This window comes from Panulirus ornatus, chromosome 36, assembly GCF_036320965.1.
Source record: "Panulirus ornatus isolate Po-2019 chromosome 36, ASM3632096v1, whole genome shotgun sequence".
Lineage (NCBI taxonomy): Eukaryota > Metazoa > Arthropoda > Malacostraca > Decapoda > Palinuridae > Panulirus > Panulirus ornatus.
Genome location: NC_092259.1, coordinates 19,263,830 through 19,286,617, shown reverse-complemented (window position 1 = coordinate 19,286,617; position 22,788 = coordinate 19,263,830). Strand labels below are relative to the sequence as shown.

Genomic DNA, 22,788 nt, shown 5'->3' with positions numbered 1-22,788 from the left:
GCAAGAGGTGAAAAAGAGGGCAAATGAGAGTTGGGGTGAGAGAGTATCATTAAATTTTAGGGAAGAAAAAAAAGATGCTTTGGAAGGAGGTAAATAAAGTGCGTAAGACAAGAGAACAAATGGGAACATTGATGAAGGGGGCTAATGGGGAGGTGATAGCAAGTAGTGGTGATGTGAGAAGGAGATGGAGTGAGTATTTTGAAGGTTTGTTGAAAGTGTTAGATGATAGAGTGGCAGATATAGGGTGTTTTGGTCGAGGTGGTGTGCAAAGAGAGGGTTAGAGAGAATGATTTGGTGTAAACAGAGAAGAGGTAGTAAAAGCTTTGCTGAAGATGAAAGCCGGCAAGGCAGCGGGTTTGGATGGTATTGCAGTGGAATTTATTATAAAATGGGGTGACTGTGTTGTTGACTGGTTGGTAAGGCTATTCATTGTGTGTATGACTCATATTGAGGTGCCTGAGGATTGGCAGAATGCATGCATAGTGCCATTGAACAAAGGCAAAGGGGATAAAGGTGAGTGCTTAAATACAGAGGTGTAAGTTTGATGAGTATACCTGGGAAATTATATGGGAGGGTATTGATTGAGAGGGTGAAGGCATGTACAGAGCATCAGACTGGGAAAGAGCAGTGTGGTTTCAGAAATGTTAGAGGATGTGTGGATCAGGTGTTTGCTATGAAGAATGTTTGTGAGAAATACTTAGAAAAGCAAATGGATTTGTATGTAGTATTTATGTATCTGGAGAAGGTATATGATAGAGTTGATAGAGATGCTCTGTGGAAGGTATTAAGAATATATGGTGTGGGAGGTAAGCTGCTGAAGCGGTGAAAAGTTTTTATCGAGGATGTAAGGCATGTGTATGAGTAGGAAGAGAGGAAAGTGATAGGTTCTCAGCGAATGTTGGTTTGCGTGATGTCTCCATGGTTGTTTAATTTGTTTATGGATGGGGTTGTTAGGGAGGTGAATGCAAAAGTTTTGGAGAGAGGGGCAAGTATGCAGTCTGTTGTGGATGACAGAGCTTGGGAAGTGAGTCAGTTGTTGTTTGCTGATGATACAGTGCTGGTGAGAGACTGCAGAAGCTGGTGACTGAGTTTGGTAAAGCGTGTGAAAGAAGAAAGCTGAGAGTAAATGTGAATAAGAGCAAGGTTATTAGGTACAGTAGGGAGAGGGGCCGAAGGTTCTGGGAGCGTTGAAAAATGTGTGGAAGGCGAGAACATTACCTCAGAAAGCAAAAATGAGTATGTTTGAAGGAGTAGTGGTTCCAACAATGTTATATGGTTGCGAGGCGTGGGCTATAGAAAGAGTTGTGTGGAGGAGGGTGGGTGTGTTGGAAATGAGATGTGAGGAAAATATGTGGTGTGAGGTGGTTTGATCAAGTAAGTAATGAAAGGGTAAGAGAGATGTGTGGCAATAAAAAGTGTGGCTGAGAGAGCAGAAGAGGGTGTTCTGAAATGGTTTGGTCACATGGAGAGAACATAGATGTGTGGTAATAAAAAGCATGTGGATGAGAGAGCAGAAGAGGGTGTTTTGAAATGGTTTGGTCACATGGAGAGAATGAGTGAGGAAAGATTGACAAAGAGGACGTGTCAGAGGTGGAGGGAACGAGGAGAAGTGGGAGACCGAATAGGAGGTGGAAAGATGGGGTGAAAAAGATTTTGAGTGATCGGGGCCTGAACATGCAGGAGGATGGAAGGCGTGCATGGAATAGAGTGAATTGGAACAGTGTGGTATACCAGGATCGACATGCTGTCAATGGATTGAACCAGGGCATATGAAGTGTCTGGGGTAAACCGTGGAAAGTTTTGTGGGGCCAGGATATGGAAAGGGAGCTGTGGTTTCGGTGCATTATACATGACAGCTAGAGACTGAGTGTGGACGGATGTGGACTTTGTTGTCTTTTTCTAGAGCTACCTCACATGTGTGCGGGGGGAGAGGATTGTCATTTCATGTGAGGCGGGGTGGCGACAGGAATGAATAAAGGCAGCAAGTATGAATTATGTATGTGTATATATGTATATATGTGTACACGTTGAAATGTATAGATATGTATATGTGCATATGTGGACGTGTATGTATATACATGTCTATGTGGGTGGGTTGAGCCATTCTTTCGTCTGTTTCCATGCGCTACCTCGCTAACACAGGAGACAGCGACAAAGTATAATAATATATAATGATAATATTAGGTCTACATTATTTTTGAAGATCAAATCGAAAATTTTATTTCCTCCATCTGGTTTTCTTATTTGTTGGCTGACAGAAAACTTTCTACATAGTCTGAATAGCTTTTTTACCTGTTCGTCTGAGCTGCATCCAGCGTCAGTATTTTCCTCTGCAATATTATTTCCTGCCTGTCTCCATCTAAAATATTGTATGATGAAGTATCCCAAGACAATTATATTTGGGACTGGGTTTCTGAGGAGATGGAGACATGATTCTTTTTTTTCATCTGCACCATAAACTCACGAGGCTTTACATCAAGTGGTATATAGATTACTGCAATGACCAGGTTTCGGAGTTCAGGGGTTCAGTTGTTATAGGTCTATCTACTATTTACAGTGCAATTCCCACACATGATCTTCTAGTGATGTTGCAGCTGCACATGTTGCAATCTGGGATCCACATCTCAATATTCATATGGTCTTTTGTGTGGTTCAGTGAAGGCTGCAAATACTTCACTTGATACATTTAGCAATCTACTTAAAAATGGGATTTCATTTGTGTACATGATTTCAGCCCCTATATGTTGGCATAATTGAAGGACAGTACATGATTTGACTATGTACTGTGTTGGGGGTTAAAATACAATGGAATTATTTTGTGTACTGAGGATGAATGAATGAAAATGTTCTCCTTACTTGATGAATCAACATGGTCAGTGATGAGAAAAAGTACAAATCACCTGAAAGTGTGTTAGTTTATGTTTCACTAACTCTTCACATGAGGCCACATAACTGCAACCTAAGCACTATAAACTTTAAGTGTGACAGTTGCATAATCTCCATGACCATTCAAAATGTACCCCCCTTTCATCATTAATATACCATTTTTCTGAATACTCTGGCGATTTTCTTCATTGATAGCTGCTTCCATTTGGCAATGACAGCAGTAATTAAAACATAAACCATCATCCTTCTCCCATGCTTCACCAGCCTACCAAGGGATATTCCTTTACTTAACTTGCCAAAAATTAAGTAAGACATGGAAAATACGATATACTATGTAAATATCTAATGTGTAAAATGATTTATACTGCAAAATGTGAAATATCAACAATATTTTGCAGAGTTCCTTAAAAGATATTCTCCTGCATCTGTTTACAAATGTTGGCTATCCCTTTAAATTTTCCCAACTCATCCCTTTTCCCCAGTATTTTTACCCATTGCCTTAAGTACTGTGGGAAATGGTTGACACCTGAGGCAAATGCCAAATTGTATTGCACTGTGGATGCCCCTTGTGTGTTTTCAGGTTACCACATTCAGAAAACAAAAAATATCTAAATACAGTGTTAAGAGAATCTATGTTATAAATTCAATTCTTTCTTTTCTTTCATACCATTCTGCCACCTCCTGTGTTTGAGCCAAAAATAAACGAAAAAAAGCAGCATTGTTCACATACATTCTTTAGCTGATATGTACAATGCACCAACCACAACCAAGCCCCACAGACCCTCCCATGGTTTCCAACAGCCACTTCACATACACTGGCTCAGTCCTTTGTCAGCAGATCACCCCCTCTATACCACACTGTTCCAATTGATTCTATCCCGTGCAGACCTTTCAACCTCCTGCATGCTCAGGCCTTAGTAACTCAAAATATTTTTCACTCCATCCTTCCATCCCCAATTTTTTCTAGCCCTTCTCCTTGTCCCCTCCACTTCTGACACATATATCCTCTTTGTCAACCTCTCCTCTATCATTCTCTGCAAATGTCAAAAACTTTTCAACATATCCTCAACCACACTCTTTTTATTACCACACGGCTCATACCTTTTTATTTCTTAATTGATCAAACCACCTCACACCACATACTGTCCTAAAACATTTTCTTTCCAACGCATCCACCCTCCTCCACACATCCATACCTCACACCCATAAGACATTGCTGGGACAACTGTAGTTTCAAGCACATCAAAGTCTTCCGTCTAATATGGCAACCTCTCTTTCCACACATTCCTCCTTGTTCCAAAAACCTTCGCCCCATCACCCACTCAATGACTTTCTTCCACTGCCATGGTTCCATTTGCTGTTATGTCTACTTCCATGCATCTAAATGCTTATCTATTTGCTTATTATACTCTGTCACTGTCTCCTGCATTAACGAGGGAGTGCAAGGAAACAGATGAAAGAATGGCCCAACCCACCTATATGCACATACATATACATAAACGCCCACACACGCACATATACATACCTATACATTTCAACATATACATACATATACATACACAGACATATACATATATACACATGTATATATTCATACTTGCTACTTTCATTCATTCCCGTCGCCACCCCACTACGCTACCTCGCACACATGAGGGGGGAGGGGGATGGTATTCCATGTGTGGCGAGGTGGCGATGGGAATAAATAAAGGCAGACAGTGTGAATTGTGTGCATGGGTATATATGTATGTGTCTGTATGTATATATATATGTGTACATTGAGATGTATAGGTATGTAATTTGCGTGTGTGGACGTGTATGTATATACATGTGTATGGGAGTGGGTTGGGCCATTTCTTTCATCTGTTTCCTTGCGCTACCTCGCAAACGCGGGAGACAGCGACAAAGGAAAAATATATAAATAAATATATATATATATCTTATGTATATCTCTCTTTTTAAACCAGGTATTCCCAATCACCAGTCCTTTTTCAGCACATAAATCTACAAGCTCTTCATCATATCCATTTACAACACTGAACACCCCATGTACACCAATTATTCCCTCAACTGCCAAATTACTCACCTTTGCATTCAAATCACCCATCACTATAACCCGCTCTCTTGCATCAAAACTACTAACACACTCACTCAGCTGCTCGCAAAACACTTGCCTCTCATGATCTTTCTTCTCATGCCCAGGTGCATATGCACCAATAATCACCCATCTCTCTCCATCAACTTTCAGTTTTACCCATATCAATACAGAGTTTACTTTCTTAAACTCTATCACATACTCCCACCACTCCTGTTTCAGGAGTAGTGCTACTCCTTCCCTTGCCCTTCTCCTCTCACTAACTCCTGACTTTACTCCCAAGACATTCCCAAACCACTCTTCCCCTTTACCCTTGAGCTTCGTTTCACTCAGAGCCAAAACATCCAGGTTCCATTCCTCAAACATACTACCTATCTCTCCTTTTTTCTCATCTTGGTTACATCCACACACATTTAGACACCCCAATCTGAGCCTTCGAGGAGGATGAGCACCCCGCGCGTGACTCCTTGTTCTGTTTCCCTTTTAGAAAGTTAAAATACAAGGAGGGGAGGGTTTCCAGCCCCCCGCTCCCATCTCCTTTAGTCGCCTTCTACGACACGTGAGGAATGCGTGGGAAGCATTCTTTCTCCCCTATCCCCAGGAATAAAATATACATAATATACATAAGTATATACATAAGTATATGTATGTAAGTAGGAGGGATGGCCAGAGAGCGTTATTGAATTACATGTTAATTGATAGGCGTGCGAAAGAGAGACTTTTGGATGTTAATGTGCTGAGAGGTGCAACTGGAGGGATGTCTGATCATTATCTTGTGGAGGCGAAGGTGAAGATTTGTAGAGGTTTTCAGAAGAGAAGAGAGAATGTTGGGGTGAAAAGAGAGGTGACAGTAAGTGAGCTTGGGAAGGAGACTTGTGGGAGGAAGTACCAGGAGAGAGTGAATACAGAATGGAAAAAGTTGAGAACTAAGGAGGTAAGGGGAGTAGGGGAGAAATGTGATGTATTTAGGGAAGCAGTGATGGCTTCCGCAAAAGATGTTTGTGGCATGAGAAGCGTGGGAGATGGGCAGATTAGAAAGGGTAGTGAGTGGTGGAATGAAGAGGGAAGATTATTAGTGAAAGAGAAGAGAGAGGCATTTGGACAATTTTTGCAGGAAAATAATGCAAATGAGAGGGTGATGTATAAAAGAAAGAGACAGGAGGTCAAGACAAAGGTACAAGAGGTGAAAAAGAGGGCAAATGAGAGTTGGGGTGAGAGGGTATCATTAAATTTTAGGATGCATAAAAAGATGTTTTGGAAGAAGGTAAACAAAGTGCGTAAGACAAGGGAGCAAATGGGAACTTCAGTGAAGGGGGCTAATGGGGAGGTGATGACAAGTAATGGTGATGTGAGAAGGAGATGGAGTGAGTATTTTGAAGGTTCGTTGAATGTGTCTGATGATAGAGTGTTTTGGTTGAGGTGGTGTGCAAAGTGAGAGGTTTAGGGAAAATGATTTGGTAAACAGAGAAGAGGTAGTAAATGCTTTGCGAAAGATGAAAGCTGGCATGGCAGCGGGTTTGGATGATATTGCAGTAGAATTTATTAAAAAAGGGGTGAATGTATTGTTGACTGGTTGATAAGGTTATTTAATGTATGTATGTCTCATGGTGAGGTGCCTGAGGATTGGCGGAATGCTTGCATAGTGCCACTGTACAAAGGCAAATGGGATAAAAGTGCTCAAATTACAGAGGTATAACTTTGTGTGAGTATTCATGGGAAATTTATATGGGGAGATGTATTGATTGGAGGGTGAGGATGTTTCGAGCTCGCATTGGGAAAGAGGTGTGTTTCAGAATGGGAGGATGTGTGGATTCGGATGTTTGCATTCATGAAGAAATGTATTAGAAATCTAAATAGCAGAGGATTTGTTGTAGCATTTCTGGGTATGGAGAGAGCATTGATGGAATAGAGTGTAAGAGCTCTTGGGAATGGTATTAAGAATGTAGAGTGTGGTGAACGGAGTGGTTGGAGTATGTGATAATTAAGAAAAGTAAATAGGTTGAATGTATGAAAGTGGTCTGGAAAGGATATGGTGATTATTGAGTGCTTGATGGGATGAGAACAAGTATGGGGGACAAGTGGTTTGGGAGAGTAAGTAATGTGTTAGTAGTTTTGATGTACGTACGAGACCGGGTTATAGTGATGGGTGATTTGAATGCAAAGGTGAGTAATGTGGCAGTTGAGTTTTAATTAGTGTACATGGGGTGTTCAGTGTTGTTAATGGAAATGGTGAGGAACTAGTGGATTTGTGTGCTGAAAAAGGACTGGTGATTGGGAATACCTGGTTTAAAAAGAGAGATATACATAAGTATATGTATGTAAATAGGAGAGATGGCCAAAGAGTGTTATCGGATTACGTGTAAATTGATAGAAGCGTGAAAGAGAGACTTTCGGATGTTAATGTGCTGAAAGGTGCAACTGGAGGGATGTCTGATCATTATCTTGTGGAGGCGAAGGTGAAAATTTGTAGAGGTTATCAGAAAAGAAGAGAGAATGTTGGGGTGGGTGAAGAGAGTGGTGAGAGTAAGTGAGCTTGGGAAGGAGACTTTTGTGAGGAAGTACCAGGAGAGACTGAGTACAGAATGGAAAAAGGTGACAACAAAGGACGTAAGGGGAGTGGGGGGATGTATTTAGGGAAGCAGTGATGGCTTGCGCAAAAGATGATTGTGGCATGAGAAGCATGGGAGGTGGGCAGATTAGAAAGGGTAGTGAGTGGTGGGAAGATGAAGTAAAATTATTAGTGAAAGAGAAGAGAGAGGCATTTGGACGATTTTTGCAGGGAAATAATGCAAATAACTGGGAGATGTATAAAAGAAAGAGGCAGGAGGTCATGAGAAAGGTGCAAGAGGTGAAAGGGGAATGTGTGGACAAGGCAGTAGATGGAGCCATTGGATGAGGGAGGGGGGTGAAGGTTTTGGGAGTGCTGAAGACTGTGTGAAAAGAGAGAATATTATCTGGAAGGGCAAAAATGGGTATGTTTGAAGGAATAGTAGTCCCAACAATATCATAAGGATGTGAGGCATGAGCCGCAGATAGGGTTGTGCTAAGGAGGGCAGATGTGTTGGAAATGTTATGTTTGAGGACTATAAGTGGTGTGAGGTGGTTTGATTGAGTAAGTAATGAAAAGATAAGAGAGACATGTGGTACTTAAAAGAGTGTGATTGAGAAAGTAGAAGAGGGTGTACTGAAATAGTTTGGACATTTGGAGAGAATGAATGAGGAAAGGTTGACAAAGAGGATATATGTGTCAGAAGTGAAGGGAATAAGGAGAACGGGGAGATCAAATTGAAGATGGAAGGATGGAGTGAAAGAAATTTCAGGCAATTAGGAAAGGCATGCAGAGAACAAAGTGAATTGGAAACGATGTGGTATACTAGGATCACTATGCTGTCAATAGACTGAACCAGAGCATGTGGAATGTTCGGGGTAAACTATGGAAAGTCTGTGGGACCTGAATGTGGATAGGTAGCTGTGGTTCTGGTGCATTAAACATGAAAGCTCAAGAATGGATGTGAGCGGATATGGCTTTCCTTGTCTGGCTCTAACCTGCTAACCCTGGAAATGACAATAAGTATGAAGGTAAAGAATAAGAACAATATTATCATTATTATCATTAGTATTATTATCATTATTATCATTATTATTATCATTATTATTAATAACATATGTGGATATATGATATATGGGTCAGAGGATATATGTGTCAGAGGTGGAGGGAATGAGGAGAAGAGGGAGACCAAATTGGAGGTGGAAAGATGGAGTGAAAAAGATATTGAGTGATAGGGGCCTGAACATGCAGGAGGGTGAAAGGCGTGCAAGGAAAAGAGTGAATTGGAACGATGTGGTATACCGGGGTCGACGTGCTGTCAATGGATTGAACCAGGGCATGTGAAACGTCTGGGGTAAACCATGGAAACTTCTGTGGGGCCTGGATGTGGAAAGAGAGCTGTGGTTTCGGTGCATTATTACATGACAGCTTGAGACTGAGTGTGAACGAATGTGGCCTTTGCTGTCTTTTCCTAACGCTACCTCGCACATATGAGGGGGAGGGGGTTATTATTTCATGTGTGGTGGGGTGGTGATGGGAATGAATAAAGGCAGACAGTATGAATTATGTACATGTGTATACATGTATATGTCTGTGTGTGTATATACATGTATACGTTGAGATGTATAGGTATGTATATTAGCGTGTGGACGTGTATGTATATACATGTGTATGTGGGTGGGTTGGGCAATTCTTTCGTCTGTTTCCTTGCGCTACCTCACTAATGCGGGAGACAGCGACAAAGCAAAACAGAAAATAAATAAATATATCATTATCATTATTATCTTAACTTTCTAAAAGGGGAAACAGAAGAAGGAGTCATGCAGGAAGTGCTCATCCTCCTTGAAAGCTCCGATTGGGGTGTCTAAATGTGTGTGGATGTAACCAAGATGAGAAAAAAGGAGAAATAGTTTGAGAAAAGGAACCTGGATGCTTTGGCTCTGAGTGAAACAAAGCTCAAGGGTAAAGGGGAAGAGTGGTTTGGGAATGTCTTGGGAGAAAAGTCAGGGGTTAGTGAGAGGACAAGAGCAAGGGAAAGAGTAGTACTACTCCTGAAACAGGAGTGGTGGAAGTATGTGATAGAGTGTAAGAAAGTAAACTCTTGATTGATATGGGTAAAACTGAAAGTTGATGGAGAGAGATGGGTGATTATTGGTGCATACGCACCTGGGCATGAGAAGAAAGATCATGAGAGGCAAGTGTTTTGCGAGCAGCTGAGTGAGTGTGTTAGTAGTTTTGATGCAAGAGACCGGGTTATAGTGATGGGTGATTTGAATGCAAAGGTGAGTAATGTGGCAGTTGAGGGAATAATTGGTGTACATGGGGTGTTCAGTGTTGCAAATGGAAATGGTGAAGAGCTTGTAGATTTATGTGCTGAAAAAGGACTGGTGATTGGGAATACCTGTTTCAAAAAGAGATATACATAAGTATACATATGTAAGTAGGAGAGATGGCCAGAGAGATTCATTGGAATACGTGTTAATTGATAGGCGCACAAAAGAGAGACTTTTGGATGTTCATGTGCTGAGAGGTGCAACTGGAGGGATGTCTGATCATTATCTTGTGAAGGCGAAGGTGAAGATTTGTAGAGGTTTTCAGAAAAGAAGAGAGAATGTTGGGGTGAACTGAGTGGTGAGAGTAAGTGAGCTTGGAAAGGAGACTTGTGTGAGGAAGTACCAGGAGAGACTAGGTACAGAATGGAAAAAGGTGAGAACAAAGAACGCAAGGGGAGTGGGGGAGGAATGGGATGTATTTTGGGAAGCAGTGATGGCTTGTGCAAGAGATGCTTGTGGCATGAGAAGTGTGGGAGGTGGGCAGATTAGAAAGGGTAGTGAGTGATGGGATGAAGAAGTAAGATTATTAGTGAAAGAGAAGAGAGGGGCATTTGGACGATTTTTGCAGGGAGATAATGCAAATGAGTGGGAGATATATAAAAGAAAGAGGCAGGATGTCAAGAGAAAGGTGCAAGAGGTGAAAAAGAGGGCAAATAAGAGTTGGGGTGGAGTATCATTAAATTTCAGGGAGAATAAAAGGATGTTTTGGAAGGAGGTAAATAAAGTGCGTAAGACAAGGGAACAAATGGGAACTTCAGTGAAGGGGGCTAATGGGGAGGTGATAAACAAGTAGTGGTGATGTGAGAAAGAGATGGAGTGAGTATTTTGAAGGTTTGTTGAATGAGTTTGATGATAGAGTGGCAAATATAGGGTGTTTTGGTCGAGGTGGTGTGCAAAGTGAGAGGGTTAGGGAGAATGATTTGGTAAACAGAGAAGAGGTAGTAAAAGCTTTGCAGAAGATGAAAGCCAGCAAGGCAGCGGGTTTGGGTGGTATTGCAGTGGAATTTATTAAAAAAGGGGGTGACTGTATTGTTATGTTGACTGGTTGGTAAGGTTATTCAATGTATGTGTTATTATTATCATCATTATCATACTTGATCACTGTTTCCCATGTCAGTGAGGTAGCGCTGAGAAAAAACAAAGAATGACCTATCCACACATATACACATACCTTTTTCTTTCATACTATTCACCATTTCCCGCATTAGCGAGGTAGCGTTATGAACAGAGGACTGGGCCTTAGAGGGAATATCCTCACCTGGCCCCCTTCTATGTTCCTTCTTTTGGAAATTAATAAAAAAAAAAAAAAAATAAAGAGGGGAGGATTTCCAGCCACCTGCTCCCTCCCCTTTTAGTCGCCTTCTACGACATGCAGGGAGTATGTGGGAAGTATTCTTTCTCCCCTATCCCCAAGGATAACATATACACATACATATACATAAATACTTATACACATATATGAAGGGAGATGGAGTGAGTATTTTGAAGGTTTGTTGAATGTGTTTGATGATAGAGCGCAGATATAGGGTGTTTTGGTTGAGGTGGTGTGCGAAGTGAGAGAGTCAGGGAGAATGATTTGGTAAATAGAGATGAGGTAGTGAAAGCTTTGCGGAAGATGAAAGCCAGCAAGGCGGCAGGTTTGGAAGGTATTGCTGTGGAATTTATTCAAAAAGGGGGTCACTGTGTTGTTGACTGGTTGGTGAGGATATTCAGTGTGTGTATGGTTCATGGAGAAGTGCCTGAGGATTGGCGGAATGCATGCATAGTGCCACTGTATAAAAGGTAAAGGGGATAAAGGTATATATTTATTTTGCTTTGTCGCTGTCTCCTGTGTTAGCGAGGTAGCGCAAGGAAACAGACGAAAGAATGGCCCAACCCACCCACATACACATGTATATACATACACGTCCACACACGCAAATATACATACCTATACATCTCAACGTATACATATATATACACACACAGACATATACATATATACACATGTACATAATTCATACTGTCTGCCTTTATTCATTCCCATCGCCACCTCGCTAGGAAAAGACAACAAAGGCCCCATTTGTTCACACAGTCTCTAGCTGTCATGTAATAATGTACTGAAACCTCAGCTCCCTTTCCACATCCAGGCCCCACAGATCTTTCCATGGTTTACCCCAGACGCTTCACATGCCCTGGTTCAATCCAATGACAGCACGTCGACCCCAGTATACCACATCATTCCAATTCACTCTATTCCTTGCACGCCTTTCACCCTCCTGCATGTTCAGGCCCCGATCACTCAAAATCTTTTTCACTCCATCTTTCCACCTCCAGTTTGGTCTCCCAATTCTCCTCGTTCCCTCCACCTCTGATACATATATCCTCTTAGTCAATCTTTCCTTACTCATTCTCTCCATGTGACCAAACCATTTCAAAACACCCTCTTCTGCTCTCTCAACCACACTCTTTTTATTCCCACACATCTCTCTTACCCTATTATTACTTACTCGATCAAACCACCTCACACAACATATTGTCCTCAAACATCTCATTTTCAACACATCCACCCTCCTGCACACAACTCTATCCATAGCCCACACCTCGCAACCATACAACGTTGTTGGAACCACTTTTCCTTCAAACATACCCATTTTTGCTTTCCGAGATAATGTTCTTGACTTCCACACATTCTTCAAGGCTCCCAGAATTTTCGCCCCCTCCCCTACCCTATGATTCACTTCCACTTCCATGGTTCCACCCGCTGCCAAATCCACTCCCAGATATCTAAAACACTTTACTTCCTCCAGTTTTTCTCCATTCAAACTTACCTCCCAATTGACTTGACTCTCAACCTTACTGTACCTAATAACCTTGTTCAAATTACAGAGGTATAAGTTTGTTGAGGATTCCTGGGAAATTATACGGGAGGGTATTGAAAGAGAGGTTGAAGGCATGCACACAGCATCAGACTGGGGAAGAGCAGTGTGGTTTCAGAAGCGGTAGAGGATGTGTGGATCTGGTGTTTGCTTTGAAGAATGTACATGAGAAATACTTAGAAAAACAGATGGATTTGTATGAAGCATTTATGGATTTGAAGAAGGCATATGATAGAGTTGATAGAGATGCTCTGTGGAAGGTATTAAGAGTATATGATGAGGGAGGTAAGTTCCTAGATGCAGTGAAAAGATTTTATCCAGAATGTAAGGCATGTGCACAGTAGGAAGGTTCCCAGGGAATGTCGATTTGCGGCAGGGGTGCATGATGTCACCATGGTTGTTCAATATGTTTATGGATGGGGTTGTTAGGGAGGTGAATGCAAGAGTTTTGGAGAGAGGGGCAAGGATACAGTCTGTTGTGGATGAAAGGGCTAGGAAAGTGAGTAACTTGTTGTTCGCTGATAAATAATAATGCAATAACATATGCATAAGTGTATTGTGTGCTTAGTTCAAATAATGTGAAATCAAGAATGTGTTGTATGCTTAGTGCAAATATGTAAAATCAGGTATGAATAAAAAAAAATAGTGTACTGTTTAGATGTATGTAGTGTGAAATCACACCTGAAAAACACCATAATCATCATACATCGTTGGTGTCCACCTGCCTCCTCACCAAGTCACTCAACACTCTACAATACCAAGAAACATATACTTTTGGGAGATTTTCTTTACTGAAAGATATTATTTTTTTTTTTATTATACTTTGTCGCTGTCTCCCGCGTTTGCGAGGTAGCGCAAGGAAACAGACGAAAGAAAAGGCCCAACCCACCCCCATACACACGTATATACATACATCCACACACGCAAATATACATACCTACACAGCTTTCCATGGTTTACCCCAGACGCTTCACATGCCTTGATTCAATCCACTGACAGCATGTCAACCCCGGTATACCACATCGCTCCAATTCACTCTATTCCTTGCCCTCCTTTCACCCTCCTGCATGTTCAGGCCCCAATCACACAAAATCTTTTTCACTCCATCTTTCCACCTCCAATTTGGTCTCCCTCTTCTCCTCGTTCCCTCCACCTCCGACACATATATCCTCTTGGTCAATCTTTCCTCACTCATTCTCTCCATGTGCCCAAACCACTTCAAAACACCCTCTTCTGCTCTCTCAACCACGCTCTTTTTATTTCCACACATCTCTCTTACCCTTACATTACTCACTCGATCAAACCACCTCACACCACACATTGTCCTCAAACATCTCATTTCCAGCACATCCATCCTCCTGCGCACAATTCTATCCATAGCCCACGCCTCGCAACCATACAACATTGTTGGAACCACTATTCCTTCAAACATACCCATTTTTGCTTTCCGAGATAATGTTCTCGACTTCCACACATTCTTCAAGGCCCCCAGAATTTTCGCCCCCTCCCCCACCCTATGATCCACTTCCACTTCCATGGTTCCATCCGCTGCCAGATCCACTCCCAGATATCTAAAACACTTCACTTCCTCCAGTTTTTCTCCATTCAAACTCACCTCCCAATTGACTTGACCTCAACCCTACTGTACCTAATAACCTTGCTCTTATTCACATTTACTCTTAACTTTCTTCTTCCACACACTTTACCAAACTCAGTCACCAGCTTCTGCAGTTTCTCACATGAATCAGCCACCAGCGCTGTATCATCAGCGAACAACAACTGACTCACTTCCCAAGCTCTCTCATCCCCAACAGACTTCATACTTGCCCTCTTTCTAAAACTCTTGCATTTACCTCCCTAACAACCCCATCCATAAACAAATTAAACAACCATGGAGACATCACACACCCCTGCCGCAAACCTACATTCACTGAGAACCAATCACTTTCCTCTCTTCCTACACGTACACATGCCTTACATCCTCGATAAAAACTTTTCACTGCTTCTAACAACTTTCCTCCCACACCATATATTCTTAATACCTTCCACAGAGCATCTCTATCAACTCTATCATATGCCTTCTCCAGATCCATAAATGCTACATACAAATCCATTTGCTTTTCTAAGTATTTCTCACATACATTCTTCAAAGCAAACACCTGATCCACACATCCTCTACCACTTCTGAAACCACACTGCTCTTCCCCAATCTGATGCTCTGTATATGCCTTCACCCTCTCAATCAATACCCTCCCATATAATTTACCAGGAATACTCAACAAACTTATACCTCTGTAATTTGAGCACTCACTCTTATCCCCTTTGCCTTTGAACAATGGCACTATGCACGCATTCCGCCAATCCTCAGGCACCTCACCATGAGTCATACATACATTAAATAACCTTACCAACCAGTCAACAATACAGTCACCCCCTTTTTTAATAAATTCCACTGCAATACCATCCAAACCTGCTGCCTTGCCGGCTTTCATCTTCTGCAAAGCTTTCACTACCTCTTCTCTGTTTACCAAATAATTTTCCCTAACCCTCTCACTTTGCACACCACCTCGACCAAAACACCCTATATCTGCCACTCTATCATCAAACACATTCAACAAACCTTCAAAATACTCACTCCATCTCCTTCTCACATCACCACTACTTGTTATCACCTCCCCATTTGCACCCTTCACTGAAGTTCCCATTTGCTCCCTTGTCTTACGCACTTTATTTACCTCCTTCCAGAACATCTTTTTATTCTCCCTAAAATTTAATGATACTCTCTCACCCCAACTCTCATTTGCCCTTTTTTTCACCTCTTGCACCTTTCTCTTGACCTCCTGTCTCTTTCTTTTATACATCTCCCGCTCAATTGCATTTTTTCCCTGCAAAAATCGTCCAAATGCCTCTCTCTTCTCTTTCACTAATACTCTTACTTCTTCATCCCACCACTCACTACCCTTTCTAATCAACCCACCTCCCACTCTTCTCATGCCACAAGCATCTTTTGGGCAATCCATCACTGATTCCCTAAATACATCCCATTCCTCCCCCACTCCCCTTACTTCCATTGTTCTCACCTTTTTCCATTTTGTACTCAGTCTCTCCTGGTACTTCCTCACACAGGTCTCCTTCCCAAGCTCACTTACTCTCACCACCCTCTTCACCCCAACATTCACTCTTCTTTTCTGAAAACCCATACAAATCTTCACCTTAGCCTCCACAAGATAATGATCAGACATCCCTCCAGTTGCACCTCTCAGCACATTAACATCCAAAAGTCTCTCTTTCGCACTTAAAGATAATTCACATATGTAATGAACAGATTTTTTCCCTTACACATGTGAAAGGGAGCATCACTATTTTGCACAATCACGAGTTAACCATACAACACATATACTGAAAATTTAGTTGCATACTAATACACTAACCCTCATTATTTCCTTCCTTCTTCCTCCAGCAACCATTCTCTGATGAATTTTCAACAGCCTGAAAGTAAAGTAAAAACAATATTACAGTCTTCTATGCTATAAAATCTACAGTATAGCAAGTTTTTGAAAGTCATGCCTATAACTTAACTAGTTCTCTCAAGTTCTTTGTTAAAGGTATCAAATCTACATTACCTATCAATAAAACAGAATGAAAGAATATCACATCAGATAGCAAAAGAGGAAATGAAAAAACTAAATCAGTAAAAAAGCTACTTGCTCAAAGATTCTGTGACTCACTTGGCTTTCAGTGCTTTGTAACAGCAGCCATGTTGTATGGCACTCAGACAACTTTGAAAAATGACAACCCAAGAACTATCCCTGTTAAGTTTGGTTCAAATCAACCCAATAGCTTCAATGAATATTGAGCTATGAAAAACTAACTGACAGAAAGACAACAGTCTTTATTTGCATCAGCCATCTTGGATATGGCCAAGGTCACTGAGCAATATCAGAAGGGGACCAGACTAGGGCATGTACAGAAATCATATCCATTTCAGCCAAGAGAACTCCTAGCAGTTTTCTACTCCAGTCAGTCACTACTATAAGGGTGCTCAAAATGACTGTAATAAGCACAACAGCATCATAAAGAATCCTGCTGAACACAATGTACAAGAAGACTCGATACTCTCAACCACAAATGCAGGAAAAGGGTAAAACAATGAAATAATAGCCAACTGTATGTTACTTCTCAAATTGTGTCTGAACTCTACTTAACGTCTAAAAGCATGCCTCTAATGGGTGTAGGGAACTGTTATAAAAATTGCAGATACTCCTGTTTCTCATCCCCTATCAATAAGCCAATGAACAGCAAAATGATGGCTGTCCCACATAAAAAAAAGGCAGGGTTATGAGTAACATTAAGGTTCCGAAAAATATCCTGGGCAGCAATGAATATTGCCGTTCTCAGCCAATTTCCTGGATCCTCAGGTAACATGCAAGATGGAATGCCAATAATTGAGAAGAAATCCTTTGTTTAGTGCATGTGAAAGTCAACCATTTTTTTTCTCTGCTGGATCAAAAGCTTGGATTCTGTGAAAAGAAAAAAAAAATCTTGGGTCTGGCTTTACTGCAGATACCATGTGAAGGGAAATCACATGTACAGCAGGACTTGCATATCTTACTCGGGATATGTAAATTTAAATACCATAGGAAATTTTTGAACAGGCTTATCAAATGTGAATTAAATTAATGGGAAGGTTCCAGGTTGTACCATCAAGAATTGAACAAACAATTACTAAAGATTAGGCACTGCTTGAACAGGTACTCTGAAAACTACCACATAGCAACAATGGGGCATATCCCAAAGGCCCATTACAAAACTCATTATTTCTTAATCACAAACAAAGGGAAGAACTGCCAGAGGAAATGACACTGGTTTCCCTCTTGAGATTGATGAAAGGACTGAAAAAAGGACATCAAATTCATCAGAACAGAACATGTTAACATCCCAAAACAACAAAGAGACAAGCCATGCTAACACACAGGGACTTAAATCACAGAGACCATATAAAATCACACCAAATGAAATCATGTTTTGACCTTAGAAATCTAGTTGCAAATATATGTATGTCTTTGGAGACTTCACTTACCACACATTATATGGAGGCAGGTAGGAAAGGAAAAGACTTTGAAGCTGAAATTGCTGATTATAGGAGCTCAGATGAACAGCTATTGTAGTTGAGACTGCAGATAATAGAAGTAGCTCGGATGAACAGCTACAAAAAGTCATATACACTGAAAAATTCTTTAAGCCAACAAATAAAAAACTAACCAGAAGAAATAACATTCTGGGCTTTTATTATTATAATCATTATACTTGATCGCCGTTTCCCACATTAGCAAGGTAGCGCCACAACAGAGACAAAGAAAGACCCATCCAATCATATACACACAAATATACATAAATGCATATATATGTACATCCATATACATACAATCAGAAAAAAGGATGTTATAACTGAAAGTACTCACTGTTCTTATTTTCTCTTTCCAGTGATGTATGCACACAAACACACACACACACATAAATGGAGAGAATGAGTGAGGAAAGACTGACAAAGAGGATATATGTGTCAAAGGTGGAGGGAGCAAGAAGAAGCAGGAGACCAAATTGGAGGTGGAAAGATGGAGCGAAAAAGAATTTGAGTAATCAGGGCCTGAACATACAGGAGGGTGAAAGGCGTGCAAGGAATAGAATGAATTGGAACGATGTGGTATACTGGGAATCACATGCTGTCAATGGACTCAACCAAGGTATGTGAAGCATCTGGGGTAAACTATGGAAAGGTCTGTGGGGCCTGGATGTGGAGAGGAAGCTGTGGTTTTGGTGCACCACGCATGACAACTAGAGGCCGAGTGTGAACAAATGGGGCCTTTTTGTCTGTAGTCCTGGTGCTACCTTTTATACATCTCTGTCATTTGCACTACTTTCCTGCAAGTATCATCCAAACACCTCTTTCACTAACAACCCTCTTCATCACACCACTCACTATCCTTTCTAATCTGCCCACCTCCCACCTTTCTCATACCACGTGGAACCATGAAAGCGGGAGTGAGTCAGAGGGTGGGGGAGGAAGTGAAGGTTCTGGGAGTGATGAAGAATGAGTGGAAGGAGAGAACATTATCTCGAAGCAAATATGGGTATGTTTGAAGAAATAGTAGTTCCAACAATGTTATGTGGTTGTGAGGCATGGGCTATAGAGAGGGGTGTACAGGGTGGGGTGGATGTGTTGGAAATTAAATGTTTGAGGACAATATGTGGTGTGAGTCAGTTTGATTGAGTGAGTAATGAAAGGGTAAGAGAGATGTGTGGTAATAAAAATAGTGTGGTTCAGAGAGCAAAAGAGGGTGAGTTGAAATGGTTTGGACATATGGAGAAAACGAGTGAGGAAAGATTGACAAAGAGGATATATGTGTTGGAGGTGGGAGGATCAAGAAGCAGGAGACCAAATTGGAGGTGGAGGAATGGAGTGAAAAAGATTGTGAGTGATCGGGACCAGAGCATACAGGAGGGTGAGAGGTATGTAAGGAAAAGAATGCATTGGAATGATGTGGTACACCAGGGTTAAGGTGCAGTCAATGCACTGACCCAGGGCATGTGAAACATCAGGGGTAAACCATGGAAAGGTCTGTGGGGCCTGGATGTGGATAGGAAGCAGTGATTTCAGTGCATTACACATGACAGCTAGAGACTGAGTGTGAATGAATCTGACCATTTTTTTGTCTGTTTTCCTGGTGCTACTTCACTGAAGTGGGGGTAGTGATGCTGTTTCCTGTGGGGCAGGGTAGCAACTGGAATAGGGTGAAGACAAGCAAGTATGAATATGTACATATGTATATCCCTGGGGATAGGGGATTAAGAATACTTCCCATGTATTCCCTGCGTGTCGTAGAAGGCGACTAAAAAGGGGAGGGAGCGGGGGGCTGGAAATCCTCCCCTCTCGTTTTTTTTTTTTTTTTTTTCAAAAGAAGGAACAGAGAATTGGGCCAGGTGAGGGTATTTCCCTCAAAGGCCCAGTCCTCTGTTCTTAACGCTACCTCGCTAATGCGGGAAATGGCGAATAGTTTGAAAAAAAGAGAAGAAAAGTATATATGTATACATGTCTGTATGAGTGTATGTATTTGTTGATGTGTACATGTGTGCATATGGGCATTTATGTACATACACACTACTCCTACGAGTCCATGGGAAAAATGAAACACGATAAGTTCCCAAGTGCACTTTCGTGTAATAATCACATCATCAGGGGAGATGCAAGAAAGAAATATAAGATGTGACTGTCTTGGACAATCACCTCTTTACCAAATGGCGTCCTAACTACATTCTCCGTTGTATATCATCAACTGACTTATATTTCTTTTTTGTATCTCCCCTGATGATGTGATTATTACATGAAAATGCATTTGGAAACTTATGGTGTTTCATTTTCACCGTGAACTCACAGGATTATACTTGATCACACGCAAAATTGTGATCCTTTCCAACCATATATGTGTACATGAAAAGACAGGCCATTCTCCATCTGTTTCATGGTGCTACCTTGCTGACGAGGGAAAACAGTGATCAATTATAATATAATAAAAAAATAATATATGCTACATACAAATCCATTTGCTTTTCTAAGTATTTCTCACATACATTCTTCAAAGCAAACACCTGATCCACACATCCTCTACCACTTCTGAAACCACACTGCTCTTCCCCAATCTGATGCTCTGTACATGCCTTCACCCTCTCAATCAATACCCTCCATATAACTTACCAGAATACTCAACAAACTTATACCTCTGTAATTTGAGCACTCACTCTTATCCCCTTTGCCTTTGTACAATGGCACTATGCACGCATTCCGCCAATCCTCAGGCACCTCACCATGAGTCATACATACATTAAATAACCTTACCAACCAGTCAACAACACAGTCACCCCATTTTTTAATAAATTCCACTGCAATACCATCCAAACCTGCTGCCTTGGCCGGCTTTCATCTTCCGCAAAGCTTTCACTACCTCTTCTCTGTTTACCAATCATTTTCCCTAACCCTCTCACTTTGCACACCACCTCGACCAAAATCACCTATATCTGCCACTCCATCATCAAACGCATTCAACAAACCTTCAAAATACTCACTCCATCTCCTCACATCACCACTACTTGTTATCACCTCCCCATTTGTGCCCTTCACTGAAGTTCCCATTTGCTCCCTTGTCTTACGCACTTTATTTACCTCCTTCCAGAACATCTTTTTATTCTCCCTAAACTTTAATGATACTCTCTCACCCCAACTCTCATTTGCCCTTTTTTTCACCTCTTGCACCTTTCTCTTGACCTCCTGTCTCTTTCTTTTATACATCTCCCGCTCAATTGCATTTTTTCCCTGCAAAAATCGTCCAAATGCCTCTCTCTTCTCTTTCACTAACACTCTTACTTCTTATCCACCACTCACTATCCTTTCTAATCTGCCCACCTCCCACCTTTCTCATACCACGTGGAACCATGAAAGCGGGAAGTGAGTCCATGGTGGGGGAGGGGGGGCGAAAGTTCTGGGAGCTTTGAAAAATGTGTGGAAGGCGAGAACATTATTTCGGAAAGAAAATGGGTATGTTTGAAGAAATAGTAGTTCCAACAATGTTATGTGGTTGTGAGGCATGGGCTATAGAGAGGGGTGTACAGGGTGGGGTGGATGTGTTGGAAATTAAATGTTTGAGGACAATATGTGGTGTGAGGTGGTTTGATCGAGTAAGTAATGAAGGGGTAAGAGAGATGTGTGGTAATAAAAATAGTGTGGTTCAGAGAGCAAAAGAGGGTGAGTTGAAATGGTTTGGACATATGGAGAAAACGAGTGAGGAAAGATTGACAAAGAGGATATATGTGTTGGAGGTGGGAGGATCAAGAAGCAGGAGACCAAATTGGAGGTGGAAAGATGGAGAGAAAAAGATTTTGAGCGATCGGGGCCTAAACATGCAGGAGGGTAAAAGGCGTGCAAGGAATAGAATGAATTGGAACGATGTGGTATACTGGGAATCACATTGCTGTCAATGGACTCAACCAAGGTATGTGAAGCATCTGGGGTAACTATGGAAAGGTCTGTGGGGCCTGGATGTGGATAGGAAGCAGTGATTTCAGTGCATTACACATGACAGCTAGAGACTGAGTGTGAATGAATCTGACCATTTTTTTTGTCTGTTTTCCTGGTGCTACTTCACTGAAGTGGGGGTAGTGATGCTGTTTCCTGTGGGGCAGGGTTAGCAACTGGAATAGGGTGAAGACAAGCAAGTATGAATATGTACATATGTATATCCCTGGGGATAGGGGATTAAGAATACTTCCCATGTATTCCCTGCGTGTCGTAGAAGGTGACTAAAAGGGGAGGGAGCGGGGGGCTGGAAATCCTCCCCTCTCGTTTTTTTTTTTTTTTCAAAAGAAGGAACAGAGAATTGGGCCAGGTGAGGGTATTTCCCTCAAAGGCCCAGTCCTCTGTTCTTAACGCTACCTTGCTAACGCGGAAATGGCGAATAGTATGAAATAAATACATATATATATAATATTATCCCTAGGGATAGGGGATTAAGAATACTTCCCATGTATTCCCTGCGTGTCGTAGAAGGTGACTAAAAGGGGAGGGAGCGGGGGGCTGGAAATCCTCCCCTCTCGTTTTTTTTTTTAATTTTCCAAAAGAAGGAACAGAGAATTGGGCCAGGTGAGGGTATTCCCTCAAAGACCCAGTCCTCTGTTCTTAATGCTACCTCGCTAACGCGGGAAATGGCGAATAGTTTAAAAGAAAAAAAAGAAAAAGAAATGTATATCGCGCTTTTTAAACCAGGTATTCCCATCATCAGTCTTTTTCATGCAATAAAAACTAAAGCTTTTCCACCATTTCCATTTACAACACTGAACACCCCATTGTATACCAATTATTCCCTCAACTGCCACATTACTCACCTTTGCATTCAAATCACCCATCACTATAACCCGTGTCTCGTGCATCAAAACCACTAACACACTCATTTAGCTGCTCCCAAAACACTTGCCTCTCATGATCTTTCTTCTCATGCCCAGGTGCATATGCACCAATAATCA

At 41.5% G+C, this 22,788-nt stretch overlaps 1 protein-coding gene across 1 annotated transcript in view; it reads right to left on the bottom strand.

Annotated features, from left to right (window-relative positions):
• Positions 1–22,788, bottom strand: part of LOC139760439 (uncharacterized) — a gene marked incomplete at its 3' end in the record, with an annotated part of 167,836 nt that overhangs the window by 132,278 nt on the left and 12,770 nt on the right. The window contains exon 2 of the mRNA XM_071683676.1: positions 16,149–16,206. The remainder of the gene's footprint in view (positions 1–16,148; positions 16,207–22,788) is intronic.